This window comes from Megalopta genalis, chromosome 3 (assembly GCF_051020955.1).
Source record: "Megalopta genalis isolate 19385.01 chromosome 3, iyMegGena1_principal, whole genome shotgun sequence".
Taxonomy (NCBI): domain Eukaryota; kingdom Metazoa; phylum Arthropoda; class Insecta; order Hymenoptera; family Halictidae; genus Megalopta; species Megalopta genalis.
Window position 1 is genome coordinate 33,253,105 of NC_135015.1, and position 16,078 is coordinate 33,269,182.

A 16,078-nucleotide genomic window follows, 5' to 3' on the forward strand; every position below is an offset into this window, starting at 1 on the left:
GCGTCTCGGCGCGCGATGCCAACCGGTGATTTCGAGACACTCGTAAAATTTTCATGATAATGTCGCCGCGTTATGGCCCGGAATGGTCAATGCACCGTTGTTGCTAGACAATCGTCCGTTGTTCGCGGACGCACCGCGGCCGATGTTACATGCTTTACGACGAACCGGCAGCTCGGAATACAGACCGGTGCGATTTTGCGGTTCGCATCCGAAACGGGATGTCCGAGGGCCCGAAATGCTTTACGACGGACGAAGATACAGGTTTTGGAAAGTCGCGCGCCACGCTGTAAGCGACTTCTTCCGTTTCCGTTTCCAACGAGATCGAGACGTTCGAGGATCTAATTTTCTGCGGAAACGTTCGCAAAATCGACGGGACGACGGGGGTTTTTGGAAAGAGAGATCTCGTTTTCATGGGGAAATTTTCGAAAGGGGGAGGACATTTGACTCTTTTTCGAACCGGTCGCGGAACCGTCGTTCTGGAAGAGGGTCGGCGGAGCGGTGGATGGTGAAAATGGGAAACACATCGCGCCACTTTGAGTCCGCGTTTTCATTTCATCGCCGGTGTTCCATCCGGAACAACGTTGACCCAGATTTACATTTTTCCAGCGGTCCCGGCTAAAAACGTTCGCATGTGCGCGACAGCTCGGGAGGGGGAGGGGGTGGAACGGTGCGTTCGGTTAATGGATCTCAAGGCGATGTACACGCGCGAGCGTCTTTTATAGTCGCGCATTTTGTGGAGGAGGCACAGGACGAGAGTGAGTGAGAGGGAGAGAGAGAGAGAGAGGGTGTGTATGTGTGTGTGAGAGAGAGAGAGAGGGAGAAACAGAGAGACACGGAGAACGAGAGCGAGAGGAAAGCCGCGAACGAATCGCGCCTCTGTATTAGGTATCGAGCCGGATGAGCGAAACAACGACCGCCGAGTCGGCTTTTATCGATTCATAAAATACGCAACCGTCTATAGCGGGTTATTCGAATGAGGCATAACGGAGACGACGGAGGCCGCCGCTATATTTACGTCCAACATTTTACGAGAGAAGCTTTAAGGCTAAAGCGTTTACGATAACGGCGAAATTTCTCATCTTATCCAGGCCAGAACGGGATGCAACGCTCCGTCCAAATTTTCATCATCCCTCCACCGCCGACCTATTTCGCCGGGCGTTTATTTTTTCGAGCGGCGCAGGCAAAGTTGCTACGTTACCCGGAGCTTTCGTGGCTCGTTGCACCTGCACTAATCCCGGGAAGGGCTCGCGATTAACCTCTCGCGCAACCTTGCTGCAGGCGGCCGCGGGAACGCACCCCCCGCCGGTACTTGCCGCGAATAACCCGTTTCAACTCTTTAATAGGCCGCGCGCGCGATTTCGTAGCCGATTCGGAATCGCGGGAATCAGGGCGCCCCGCCGTGCTTTATTGCCAAAAATTGAATTACGCAATCGAGAGATGCAAATTTACAACGCGCCGTTGTACCGGGCGTATCGCGGTCGATAAAACAAAAATATCGCGCATCAGATTATTCGAGCAAAAATATTGCGCGTCGGGGATCGTCGCCGATGAAAATATTTTATTCTCTCGTAAATAACAAGATACCTCGAGCTATAACGAATCAACGATCGTCGCGATCCGCGATAACCAGGCTCGGGGGGTGTTCGACGGGGAACAGATTTCCCCAAGAAGAAATCGTTCGCCTCGCGAACCTCCTTCTCGCGCCGCGATTCGAAAGCATCGCCGGCAACTTGGCCGTCGGAAAATTAAAATTCCCGTGGACCGGTCGCGGCAGCGTCCCGATGCCTCCGGCGACCCTCAGCCCCATCGAAGAAGCCTCCCCCCGGTTCATTAATATTCCCCGGCGGTCGCAGCCTTGCGCTTCTTTCGGCGAGCGCGCGTCGCTGGAACGCTTCTCAGAGGTCGTGGCAGCGACTCGGTAACAAGGTCAGGGGGTGCACGCGTGCACCGGGGGTTTCTTCATCATCTCCCTGGGTCGGGGGGTAGTCGAAAAAGCCCCGCGAGCCACCCCCGCTCCCGGCGAGCGCGTCGCGGAACCGGCGGAGAGGGAGGAGGGAAGAGTGCGCGAGACATAGAAACGGTCTTGTATAGAGGGTCGTTTGACTCGGGGGTAGGAAGCGAGGAAAGATGCACGCGGTCCCCTCTCCCCTCTGGCTGGAAACAGCGGGAGAGAGCTGCCGGGAGCTGGGAGAGCGAGCGAGCCGGACGAGCGTGTTCGCCCCGCCCTTTTTCCGACTCGGCTCTCTCGGCTCCCCCCTCTCCCGGCCGCGAGAAGGGCCGACTGGTAGGGTTTGCGTGGCCCCTTCCCCGCCGCTCTTCTCCGCCGTCCATCAGCCAGCCGTTCTCATCCCCCTCCCTGTTCGCGAAGCATCCCCATACCACTCTCGATGGATCGATGGCGACTCGGGCACCCTCCGCGTGGCGACGCGAGCGTCGCCTATTCGGTGACTCTGCCGCCTCAGTCGGAACTCGGGTTCACTCAGTCCACGACCGTTTGCCACGAGACTTCGATCTCGTCGGTCTCAGCCCGTCTCTCTCCATCCACCCTCTGCTACCCTCTGGTCTCTCGTTCCCTCCAGGGGAGGACGCGGAGAGCAGCAGCCACCACCACCGCTCCTGCTGCCACCACCACCGTCGCTATCACCGGCGCCGCTCTGCCACCACCACCGTCGCCGCCGCCACCACCACCGCCGCCGCCAACGCCGACGCCGCCGTCGCCGCCGTCGCCGACGACCGGGGAGACGCACGTAGTCTAAACGTGAGACTCGTACGGACGTCGTCGTCGTTGTCCTCGCCGGTAGTACACTGTTTTCCGAGCGAACCTCTTCTCGATCCGGTGCCGACGAAGCCTCTCCGTCCCGCGGGATCACCTGCCAGCCAAGGTGAGTCCTCTTCGAGATCTCATTGTTCCGCAGCGTTCGTCGATGTCTCTGCGTACACCTACCTGTCTCTCTCTCTCTCTCTCCGTCTCTTTCTCTCGCTCGCTCTGCCTCCCTTTCTCCTATCTCTCTCTCTCTCCTCTCTCTCTCACTCTTTCTCTCTCTCTCTCCCTCTTTCTCTCTTCCCGTCTCTCTGCCTCCCGCGCGCTCTGTCCGCTTGTTTCTTTCAGAGTCAACAACCTCGCACGTTTTTGCGTGGTGTTCTCGATCGATAACCGCCCCTCCCCCTGTTATTTTTCTCGGCGGTCGATTTTCACGCGGAAACGCGTGGCTCCTATGCCGCTACGTTCACTGCAACGCGTGTCACGTTCTCTTTCTCTCTCTCTCTTTCTCTCTTTCTCTATCTACCTGTCTGTCTCTCTCTCCACTGTTCTGTCGTCGCGGCGGTGGCGGCGGCTCGATAAAACGCAAGCAAGGGTTAGGCCGCTTGCAGGCCTCCCTGATCGATCTCTCGGCTGGTTTTCCCGGCCCCAGAACTCCTCGGCTGACTCGATGCACCCCTCGTCAAAGTCTCCCCGCGGCGATTCCGCAGCCGTTTCTCCGCGATTCCGCGGCTGCTCCTCCGCGACGACGCTCCTCCAAGTGGCCCCGTGTCGGCGCCAACCCCCATGACCTTGCACTTCCCTCGATACTTTCTCCCTCCCACGACTGCCTCTGTCACCGAATCTCAACCCCCTCTCTCTCTCTCTCGTCATTTCTTTCTCTCTCTCTCTCCTGTATTTCTCTCTCTCTCTCGCTCTCTCGCTCTCTCATCGTTTCTCCTATCTCGTCCTCCTACCTCTCCTCCCTGTACACGAACAATTTTCGACTGGAAAACACGGCCACGGTGTTTCCTCGGTGGCTCGTACGCGGAATAATTGTTAAACATCGTTTGATAAATTGCACCCTCCGGACCCGGAGTGTATCGCCGCAGCCGGCAAAGAGAAACTTTCATCCCCTATGCCGTGCCGCGCGGTCTGTAAATAGTCTATTAAGTGGCACGGAACAGCGTAAACACCGCGCGAATTTCGCTGCGTTTCTTTTTTACCGAAACATCTCCGCCCACGCGCCGCGATTCTTTGTGCGGGAGAGCGCATCCCCCGTGCCCCCCTAACCCCTACGGTCCGCAGTCCACGGTGGCTCTCTGTTTGCGAAAAACGGAACGGATACGGAGGGCTGAAATTGCATTTCCGGCCGTTTCAATATTATGCTAACGTATCCGCTGCCGTTGTCGTTTGCTCGGCCGTCACCCCCCCCCCACCCCGCCCCCCGCATTCCCGACCGTGGAAACTGGTTCCATTAGGGAAATGCACGTTCGGGAGGTTCTTAAATTGAGTGGCAGTTAAAAGGGGACCGCTTCTCTGATGTACAAGCTTTGACGGACCCTCGTCGACGCGACCGCGGGACACCAACTTCCTGCTCCTCCTCCACGATGTTTAATTCCATCGTTCGCGACCCGTCGCGTTTCGTCGTTTTCCGCTCGGATCCTTCGACCTTTCTCGTCGAGGTCGCGGGCTCTTTGTTCGATCTTCTTGGAAATGACACGATTGCGACTGAAAATCGTTCTTTCAGCGATCTTGGAGCACTTTGAGAGCGTAGTTTGCAGGATTTCTACGGGGTCACATCGGACCCGACATTTTACGTTAGTATCCTTCGATTGTTCTTGAGAATTGTCGCCGTTTCAATCGATCTTCTGCGGAAAATGCTAATGGAAGTTTCCTCTGAAGCAAAGATTCTCCAATTGCTGTACCTAAAAAAACAATCGTAGTACAAACATGGACACTCTTAGTGCATCTTACACAATTTCGAGGACCATGTAACGACTGCGAAAACCAACTACAGTAAATTCTTCCTAATTTTCCGTCAGCTTGTAAACCAGAACAATTTGCGAAGAGGAGAAACGATTATTCGCGTCCTCCTTGCAGCTCGTTTTTATAATTGTTAACGATCGCAAAATGTACAAATGAGCCGCGAGGCTCGAATAATCGTACCTCCTGTTCCCAAATCCTCCATTTTTGTTTACAAGCTGACGGAAAACTGAGGAGAATTTACCCCGTACAAGCTCGTCTATTTACACGGCGCACGTCGAATCCGCGTAGCCGTTCGAGTCCGGCGAATGCCCGAAGGTCTACGCGAGGGTGGCTCTGTAGGTTAGGAAGGCCGGAGAAGGACGGACGAAGGTCAGCGAACCCGCGCGTCGTTTCTTTTCCCCCGTTCCCCCGTTCCGGCGTGCCGGTGTCTCCCGGTTCCATCGCCGCTCGCCGGAACGTCTTCGAATTAATTATTCAAGGGCTCAGCCCTTATCAACGTCTCGCGTAGCATATCAAGCGGGCCACCCCCCCCCCCCCCACGGTCGTTTATCTCGCATCGCGGCCAACTCCTGGAAACCGGGACTCACCCACCCCCCGCGCCCCTTCCCGCGCGCATATATCGTCGCCGCGCCGCGGCAGTATGCAGATGCGAATTCGCCAAGTTCAATTGATATTTAAAGCCCGAAAGTTGCCGGGCGAATTATTCGCCGTAGCCGACCTCGCACCCCGCGACGCCCTCGGATCCCAGAAATATCCTCGCCGCGGAGAAGTTTCTGCTCGCGCGGAGCCCCGCGCGCGTCCCGGTCTTAGCCGCGCGCCTCAAATTCATTTCCTGCGGGATCGAACCGCTCTTTTAATCTCCGCGGCACTCCTCCTCCCCCCTCCCGACGTCTCTTTTCGCCGGGAACACCTTCTGCTCCTAATCACCGGCGTAAACTACTTCCCGCCCTGATCGAACACTCCTCGAACGCTCTTCACCGTCACGCTGTCGAACTTTCGAGTCTGTTTGATGCTCTTAAATCTCGCTCGGCTCGCTCCTTCGCTACGATTTTATTGTTCGACTCGCCGCCGCCGCCGCCGCGTTTCGTTCTACGTTGCTGCAACGTCGCCGTGCGTTGCTAATGCAATCCGTCGCAAGCTGTTTGCGAGCGAAGCTTCATTTCTTTATATTCTTTCTTCCTTTCTTTCTTTCTTTCTTTCGTTTCTCTTACTCAAAGCTTCCTAACAGTTAACAGTTTGACGCGAAAAATGGATCTTCGAAATAGTAAATAGGCTCTAAATATTTTCAATTTTTCCCATGAAATACAGAACTTGGCAAATAAACTGTTTTTGAAACAGTAGTTCCGTGTGTAGATAGCGTTTCAGATATATTTAACTACGTTATATCTGTGTGTAATTACTATTTCAAAGTTTATTTGCCAAATTCCGTATCACACGAGTAAAATATTTGAAAATATTTACAGGGTATCTACCCTTTCAAAAATCTATTTTCTTCGCAGCCCTGAGTCACACAATTTCGTCGCCATACTCGAAGCTCCGTTTTCGGTGCTATCTTCTAACAAAAAACCAGTTGTCTAATCAACCAATTGTAATCTCTTTGGAAAGTGCACAAGTTACTGTAATTATCCTCTAAATGTCCGATTATCTTCATATGAGCCGTTTATTTTGAAAGTGGCATAAGTCACTTTGTTTTTAAGTCGATATATTTAAGTCGATATATTAAGTCGATATGTAAATTGTATTTGTTATCTCAGGATACTAATATTTTTCTCAGTATAAATAATTTCGTATAAACATTAAAAAATCACCACTTTTCATTACGGTAAAGTGACTTATGTCACTTTCAAAATAAACGGCTCATATGCAGGGTGTCCCAAAAATGTCTCGCAAACTGGAAATAAGAAGTTCCTGGAATCGTTTGAAGTAACCTCTTCCTTAGCGAAAATGCAACCCGTGGCTTCGTTCACGAGTTACCAATGAAAAACACTGACCAATGAGAGGCGAGCTCGCCTAGCGCTTGTCGGCCGAGCCAATGAGCGCACGAAGCCCAGTTCCGCTCGTTGGCTCGGCCGCCTTGCGCCAGCATATCTCACCTCTCATTGGTCACGCTTTTTCGTTAATAACTCGTAAACAAAGCCGCGGATCGCATTTTCGCCAAGGACAAACTTACTTCAAATTACCTCGGGAACCTCATATTCTGGGATTGCGAGACATTTTTCTGACAGCCTGTATATTTCGTTCGAACACGCTACTTCGATAAAGTATATAATTAATAAAGAATAACGATGTAATATCAATAATAGATAACAATATAACCATATAATGATATATATTTATATATCAATAATATATAAACATATTATATAATAACATTCCGTATCGTGACGAGCATGCTCGTCGAAAACAGCGAACAGTAAACAGCAGACTTGTTTACAATAAACCAAGAATATCGCAAGAATCCGCAAGACCACGGATCGCACGTTTTTTTCTTCCTTATCGTAAAATAATCCGTTCTCCGCGCGGCCGTTAAAGCAACGAACGCGTTAAAGCAGAGCATTCCGTGCTCGGTTTCAAGGCCCGCCGCGTTCCGCGCGGCGAAGACAACGTAATCGAACGGGAATGAAGACGTTCGGCGTGCGGCCGCCGCATTAGTTAGATGCTCTCGGGTTGTTTACACGTCGTCACGCGGCGTTCTCGAGATCGCGCGTCCCGATTCTATCGTACCGAGGCTCGATCGATCGCTCTCCTGACTTTTCCTTAGCCGATCGGGACCACCGAGTCATCGTTGACACGACCATTTGCCAGGCTCGTGCCCGTTTCACGTTCTCTCCCCCCGGCCCTGCCCTCGCCCCGCGCCCCTCAACTTGATAAATGCGTGTGCCGCGCGGCCCCGTAATTAATGGCGGAGGTGATACGTCGCTGTCTGATTATGCGGATAGGCTTAGCCCCGCCGCAATGAATCATGGACGCCTGCGAGTGGCACGTTTCCCCTAACTCCACCCCCTCCCCCCCGTATATTTTCCGGCGTCGATAGATCCGCCGGTTTCGTTCGTAAATTATACAGGAGTCTCTCTTTGTCTTCGCGGTCGAAACGCGAGGCTTTTATGGCAAGCCACTCGCGTAATCCCTGGACAAAATCCGTGAAAGTAATTATTGATGTGTCGTCGACAAGATTGTGTCGCATGCGGTGATTAGAGATGCTCTGGAGAAGGATTTCTTGGATCGAAGCGTCAATTAACCCTTTGCGCTCGAGTGGAGACTCTGAGGCACCATTGAAATTTGTTATATCACGTTTCAAGATAATTTTTATATTAATAAAATTTAGATTTAAAAGATTGCTAAGAGTGCAATTATTGCGCGAGTCAAACGAGTAAAATGCATTTTGTCACGTATAATAGAAATACTATAAGTTAGAAAAATGATTTTATATTTACAGTTAAAATAGCTTCGTGTGCAAAGGGTTAATTAATTTATTTTGAGAAAGGTATGCTGGAAGTACGGTGAATTTTCTCCGATTTCTTTTTCAGTTTGTGAATAGAAATGGACAATTTGGGAAGAGGAGAGCAATTATAAAATGAGATGCAAGCCTCGAATAATCGTGTCTTCTCTTTCCAAGTTGTCCATTTTTGTTTACAAGCTGAAATTAACGAGAATTTACTGTATTCCTTAAACGTCTTACCAACGTATTTATGTCGTATATTAATTTAAGGAACTGCGATTATCTTCTTCTTCTTATTTATTTTCTTTTATATTTTAACTCTACACCACAAGTCATTCTAGATCAATGCATTTCTTATATTTTTCTATAATTTTATAACAAATAGGTAACTTCCCCCGTATATACATTCGATAAATAAATAAATAAATGTGTCGATCAGAGATAAATGTCTAAAAAAAGGATATCTAAAAAATTTGAGATAACGCAATAAATTGAAACGTATCGAAAATACATGTAACATCTCAACAACATGTAAATTCGCCAACGCGTGGTACAGAATTTCGTACGATGTAATGCAAAATAATCTGCAGAGAGATTAAAATTGCTCGAGGTAAAATAAAAAGAAAATTGAATTTTAACATAATAAGCTTTACGTGTTTATCAGTGAAAGCCATCGTGGAAGCAAATTCCACAGACTGAGAAAAATTATGCAATTCGAAACACTGCTGACACTTCATACTCGGTACTATTACCATTAATGCATTAATACTGCAACTACCAAACCAGTCAGAATGACAAATTTTTAATTTTTCCCTTTACAGTTCTCAAAACAATAAAAATCTCTCTCGGAGAAATGTTTCGACCAAGTGTTTTAATCGCGCATATATTCTAATAAAAATCATACGAAGTTCAAGCAAATACAATCTCGTCATTGTTATAATAATCATTGTAATAACGTTACAATAATCAAAACTTCACTCGAGGATATCTCGCAAGTGAAAACACGCGACTCGCTGCGCTTTTCCCAGCAGCCGGAGAATTGTTTGCGGATTCGAGCAGTCCGGGGGCGGGGGCGACGAGGGGACGTTTTTCAGAGGTGGGAAGCGTTTCGCGGCGGGCGAGGGGTTACGGGAAGAGGGTGTGTTCCCGTCGGTGGTTGCGAGGGTTCTCTCTATCAGCGAGGGATTTAACTGTGAAATTTCTGGTTGCACGTCGAACCGGTCGTCGCATCATCGAGAAGATCCCGTCCGGCTTGGCGCGGAGTGGCCTCGTTTCGCATTCCGCCGGCACGTAGCGTCGAAATTGAGACGTCCTTCCTGGGGAGAAGCCCTGCCCCGTTCTGCCCGACCGCATTACCATTTTTCGGCAATCGAACCGAATCGATAGCCCCACCGGCCCGGCGCCGCGGCATAGACCGACCCGGCCCGAGGCGTCTCCTCGGATCGGCGACGCCGATTCCGTGGCATAAATCCCCGTGTAAACCGTGCCCCCCTCCACACCCCCACCTATTTCGACGTTTCTCCCAACGAGAAAACGCTATCAACCCGCTTTGATAATTTACGATCGCTGCGAGATGCCGATTCGAGATTACGCCCGCGGAGAGAAACCTTTTATGCGAGATCCTCGAATTGATTCCGCGAATATTGCCTGCTTAACTATTCCGCTCGCGGTATCCGGATCCGCGCTAACCGTGCGATTAAACGTCGCTGCAACATTCTATTTCATTTCTTCCTGTGCAGCGACAATTTTTCGGCGGCCGCGGGCTGCTCTATCGTCGCATTTTTAAGGCTCGATTTGAGAAAGTTTAGGATCCTGTGGTCGGTAACTCTGCAACTACAAAATGCTTTCGATTTGTTCTCTGGCACGATTGACTTTATATTTAATGAATAATTATGCTATTCAGAAATAAACGAAATAAAAGAATTCGATAATTTAATACATCTTATAAATGTGAAGTTAATTATAAAACCGACCGGAAACGAGCCGAAGGAAATCGGTCTGCCCACAGTAATCGGCTCCACTGTCCTGCATCATTCTCCGAAGGATCGTGGCTGCAGTATCGTCGCATTTTTAAAGTTCGATTTGAGAAAGTTTAAGATCCTGTGGTCGGTTACTTTGCGACGACCAATTGCTTTCGATTTGTTTTCCGGCACGATTAACTTTACATTTAACGAATAATTACGCTATTCAGAAATAAACGAAATAAAAGAGTTCAAGAATTATCCCGTTCGTTGAATGCAAAGTTAATTATAAAACCGACCGGAAACGAGCCGAAGGAAATCGGTCAGCCCACAGTAATCGGCTCCACTGTCCTGCATCATTCTCCGAAGGATCGTGGCTGCAGTATCGTCGCATTTTTAAAGTTCGATTTGAGAAAGTTTAAGATCCTGTGGTCGGTTACTTTGCGACGACCAATTGCTTTCGATTTGTTCTCCGGCACGATTAACTTCACATTTAACGAATAATTACGCTATTCAGAAATAAACGAAATAAAAGAATTCAAGAATTATCCCGTTCGATGAATGCAAAGTTAATTATAAAACCGACCGGAAACGAGCCGAAGGAAATCGGTCAGCCCACAGTAATCGGCTCCACTGTCCTACATCGTTCTCCGAAGGATCGTGGCTGCAGTATCGTCGCATTTTTAAAGTTCGATTTGAGAAAGTTTAAGATCCTGTGGTCGGTTACTTTGCGACGACCAATTGCTTTCGATTTGTTTTCCGGCACGATTAACTTTACATTTAACGAATAATTACGCTATTCAGAAATAAACGAAATAAAAGAATTCAAGAATTATCCCGTTCGATGAATGCAAAGTTAATTATAAAACCGACCGGAAACGAGCCGATGGAAATCGATCTGCCCACAGTAATCGGCTCCACTGTCCTACATCGTTCTCCGAAGGATCGTGGCTGCTGCATTGTCGCATTTTTAAGGCTTGATCTGAAAAAGTTTAGGATCCTGTGGTCGGTTACTTTGCGACGACCAATTGCTGTCGATTTGTTCTCCGGCACGATTAACTTTACATTTAACGAATAATTACGCTATTCAGAAATAAACGAAATAAAAGAATTCAAGAATTATCCCGTTCGATGAATGCAAAGTTAATTATAAAACCGACCGGAAACGAGCCGATGGAAATCGGTCAGCCCACAGTAATCGGCTACACTGTCCTACATCATTCTCCGAAGGATCCGCGGAGAGTTTGTTCGATCGGAAAGATTCCATTAAATTGAGAGAGCAACGCGATCATTTCTCGTTTTTATAACGAACGAGAGAGTTCGAACAGTCGCGCGTCTATCGCGCCGAGAGAGTGTTCGCGCGGGTGTCTTCCACGGATCGAATTAAGATCGGCACGCGTTGAATTATTCCCGATTATTTTGCAAGAGAAGATCCGCATTAATATTCCCGGCCGTGTTATCCGGAAAGATGTTCGCGCGAGCCGAAAGTTCAGGAAGATCGTGCGCGGATATATTCGGTCGTTCTTAAAGCGAGTCGCGATGCTCGCCGGAGAGAGAGAGGAGCATCTTTAATAATCGATCGCTAGACCGCTAACTATAGCGACGGAAGGCCGGCGTTATACTTTCTATAATGGACAGCCGAATCGATTCGGTTTGTCCGCGACGACGACGATCCCCTAAGTGGCATCCTTTTAACCCGGTCACGGGGACTTGTCGGTCGGATTGTACAGCGAACTGAAAACTTCGCCGCCCTGACCCCGAACGCTCTCCATTATCTCCGGCGCGGAGATCGCCCCCCGATCTCGATACCGAGCTGCCGGTGGTTTCGCCAAGTCCTGTTAAACAATCGATAAGCCGTCCTCTCCGGCGCTGCCAGTGGCGCGAGTCAAGATATTCTCGGCCAAAGAGCCGAGCGTCTTTGATACCGCGGCTACGGTATCTTTAGCTCTGTTAACTGCGGAACTCGCCGTCCCGGGGTCCCCGAGGTGCATTCGACGCCGTTGCAACGGGAACTGCGTCGGCGGGAACGGAACGAGTCCGTTTCGAGCAGTTCTTTCGAAATGCATCGAGACGATTCCGGTAACGTTTGATTACATGCCGCGCGCCCGAAATCTCGGTCCCCGGACGCTCGACTTCTAGTCATTAACTTTGAATGCAGCTGCTGGAAGTTTCTTAACAGGATTGCGGATGACTGTACCTTGTTTCATACGAGAGAGTTCTGGTGTATCGACGAGGTTCTCGCTGAACAATTTAATCGGTTAGCAAACCGAATAATTGTGTTACAACGTTGGCGCGGTTTTAAAGGAGAGAACCAGCGAACGGAAGAGTATCGATGAATCAGAAAACAGACCAAGAAAGGATATAAACGTAGAGTAATTACTGCTGATTTTTATGCAGGATGAAAATTGCACAAGTTGATTGCGTGAAACGGAAGTCAGAGGAAAATGCCTTTCCTCTTTTAATCACTTTAATTGGTTCCACACGATTTAAAAATTCGTCTCGCGTCTCTATAAGTTTGTTTCCGACCCAGTATTATTGTCTTTAAAAAAAGTGCACTCAAGAGTGCATCAAAATGCTCTCGAAAGTGCAAAAATCCGCGGACTAGTAACTATCAATTACGTTTAGCGAAATTAATCGATAAGGAAAGCAGCTCAGTTTTAATTCCTCGACACTCTCTTGGAACAAGCTCCGTTATTTTTTTAAAATAACGATCTTGATTGAGTATGAAAGAAACTGCTATCGTTCAGGACTTTCAACGCGCGACAAACATACTTCGCAACGAGCACGGTAAATTCTCTCTAATTTTCATTCTTCAATTCAGCTTGTAAACAAACCTGAACAGTTTGGGAGAGATGCGATTATTCGATCCTTGCGCCTCGTTTTTACAACTATCGACAACAGGCAGCTATAAAAATGAGCCGTGAGGCTCGAACAACCGCATCTCGTCTCCCAAAATTCTCCGAATCTGTGTTTACAACCCGAAGGAAAAATTAGGGAGAATCTACCGTACACGGGGAAACAGTCGATCGACCACGGTTTACCGAGAAGGCGAATGACAGAGGAGCCATCCTACGTTAAAACAACGACCAATATCGCTGGCGAATCCGCCGATAGGATTGGAAAGCCGACCGTAAAGCCGGAGTCGTCGAAAATTATTCACGAACCGGCGGAGCCTCGGCTCGAAATTAGTTTCCGCGGAGGCGCTCTCCTTGCCGCCGAGATATGCACAGCTCCGAATTCGTTAAGAGGCAAAACTATTCGTCCCTTTTCCCTCGTTCCACCGCCCCCGCCGGCGTCCTTGCCACCCACCGAACTCGTCGCTCAAAGGAGGCCGGGCTCTTTCATTGACTGGTCGCGTCCCGTTCCGGCCCAGGCGCCGGGGTCCCGAATGTCCCCGGCAAAAGTATCGCCGGCTGAAATTGCGGGACGGTAACGAGGCCAATGCTCCTTCTACCGGAAAACTACCGTCCCACGGAATGTTCGAGCTCTCATTTTTAGCAAGTCGTTTCCCCGGATAAGCGGCGTAATCCCGCGTTTCGAATCCACGCCGCCTTGATACCGTTTCCTTCGCATCGCCGCGGCGCCCTGGTTATTACGCTCCCCGCAGTGTCCCCGGCCGTGATCCTGGCACCCTTTTAAACGGTGCTCGTAGTCGAGTGTTGCCGTTACGTTTCTCGCGACATTCAAATTTCTCGCGCCGGATCGCCGGGCATCGCCTCGACATTCGAGAAGTGCGGTGCACGAAAAGCGGAAGCTGGAGGAAAATTTGCAAATCGAAAGAATAATCAGAACATTTGAAGAAAGCGATTTACTAATTTTATCTTGAAGTTTTTTAATTATTCTTTCGATTTGCATGCTCGATGGACGATTTTTATGATTCCATAATATATATATATAAAATATATATATTCCGTATATATAAAATATATATTGTTAAAGAGTATTTTTTCCGTTCAATTATTAAATTGTGATAATATTAATATTATTATATTATTAATATTTATATTATTATATTATATTATATTATATTACATTATACATAATATTATATTATATTACATTATATATAATATTATATTATATTACATTGTACATAATATTATATTATATTACATTATACATAATATTATATTATATTACATTATACATAATATTATATTATATTACATTATGTATAACATCATATTAAAAATAGAATGAATAGCTAGAAACTCGATACTTAATTAACAATTTTCAAAGTCTCCATCGAATGAATTTCTGGTCCACCGATCGCAAAAATGACACAAACGAAGAGATCATTCCCGCGAGATGATTTGGTCGATCCATGATCCAGCCGGGCCCAAGGTCGCGGCGATAAAGAATCGCCGAAAGATCGCGGGATCTCGGAGAAGTCTGTAGCCGTCGTCGTAGAGATATCAGTCACGCGAGATCGACGAATCAGCTGACGGTGTTTCGACGGCGGAGCCTGTGTTGGTATATACGAAAGGGAGGGAGAGGCTCGAGGACAACGCGGGCCTTCCCCCCGGGTTGTTGGTCGAAGTGAGGGTAGGTCGGGGTGGACGAAAGAAGCCAGGGGGTCGAAGGAGGGCCCGGGGGGTCGGGGCTGGCGGGGAAAGCGGACCGTGTATTAGAAGGCTTCGTAACTTACCTCGAGATATCGATCGGCGCTGCTTCGGTGCAAGGGCGACTCGCGTTCTCCGCCGGTCCGGTTTTCTCTGCCTTCGGCCTTTTTCCTGTTTCGTTCGCTGCATCGTTTTTTTTTCTCCCGCGCCCCGGATTCGCCCCGGCCCCGTCCCCCGGCCCGGCCGCCGGCCCTTTGATCGCGCACCCAGAAAGATTCAAATTGAAATACTGCGAACGCGCAGTTCAATTCGGTTAATTAAATCGTTTCCATTCCAATATGTTCGACGCGTTTGCGCCGAATACTCTCCCCGGCAGCTCGCGTACCCGTTGATTACCGCTTTGAGCGCGGCCGCGTTCTGTTTGCCGCTGCTTTGCGCCGTTGTTCTCCGATAATCCCGTTTTTCCACGTACGGCCGGAGAACCGCGCGCGCGCCCACCCCTCTCCCGCGTTCACCCTCATTCACGCGCCGCAGCGGATTCTTCTGTTTTTTTTCTCCCCCTCCTCCGGAGCACGGAAGAGACATCAAGGGAAAGCCAATCCTTTCTTGCGGAACGAAAGTTTCCCTTGCAATCTTCGGTCTTTTTTCCTTCTATCACGGTTTTCCGATCGGGAGTTTCTTTGGCTCCATCGAGGCCACGGGATACGAGCGCACTCGTTCGAATTAACGAGGGTGTGAGAGAGAATGAGAGAGAATGAGACAGAAAGAGAGAGAGAAAGAGAGAAAGAGAGAGTACACGGAGTTCTCGTTAGACGTCCATTGTGGCCTGTCGGAACGTCCGGATCGTCAGGCTCTCCTGAATCGTCTTCGGATGATGGAAAAAAGTATGCGAAAGAAATTTCTACTATTATCGCAGGGGAGGGATGTTCACTGTTCCCTAATTCGATGCGGTTTTTTAGCTGCTTCCGCTTGGCTTTCACGCTAGTGTAGCAAATTCTTTCCAATTGTCTCTCAGCTTCTAAACAAAAATCGACAATCTTCTCTTCCCAAATCGTCCAGTTTTGTTTAGAATTTCAGGGACAATTGGACAGAATTTATTGTATTACCAAGGGGGTGTCGAAATGACTGATGACAGAATGTTTGGCATTTCTTGCAATCATCGCTCAATTTTCATACATTTTGCTTCTGAAAATTTTGCACGAGTTTTTCTAAATTATGATAATAATTAATTATATAAAACAGTTTCCCTTCGACTGGTCTTTTCGTTGTGGAATCTTATGTATTTGACATACTTACATATACCGAGATGAGTCATTTTCAACACTATGCCGTCCGCAGATCTTAGATACGATTCTTTTATTCGACGCCGGCATAACAGCTTGGAAAT

The 16,078-nt window shown here is 48.7% G+C and overlaps 1 protein-coding gene across 1 annotated transcript in view; it reads left to right on the forward strand.

The window, feature by feature from the left end:
• The first annotated feature begins 2,731 nt into the window (after positions 1-2,731).
• cpx (synaptic transmission protein complexin) overlaps positions 2,732-16,078 on the forward strand; it is a 528,009-nt gene continuing 514,662 nt past the window's right edge. Inside the window, exon 1 of the mRNA XM_076520683.1 lies at positions 2,732-2,882. The gene's annotated coding sequence lies outside the window, so the exon portion shown is untranslated. The remainder of the gene's footprint in view (positions 2,883-16,078) is intronic.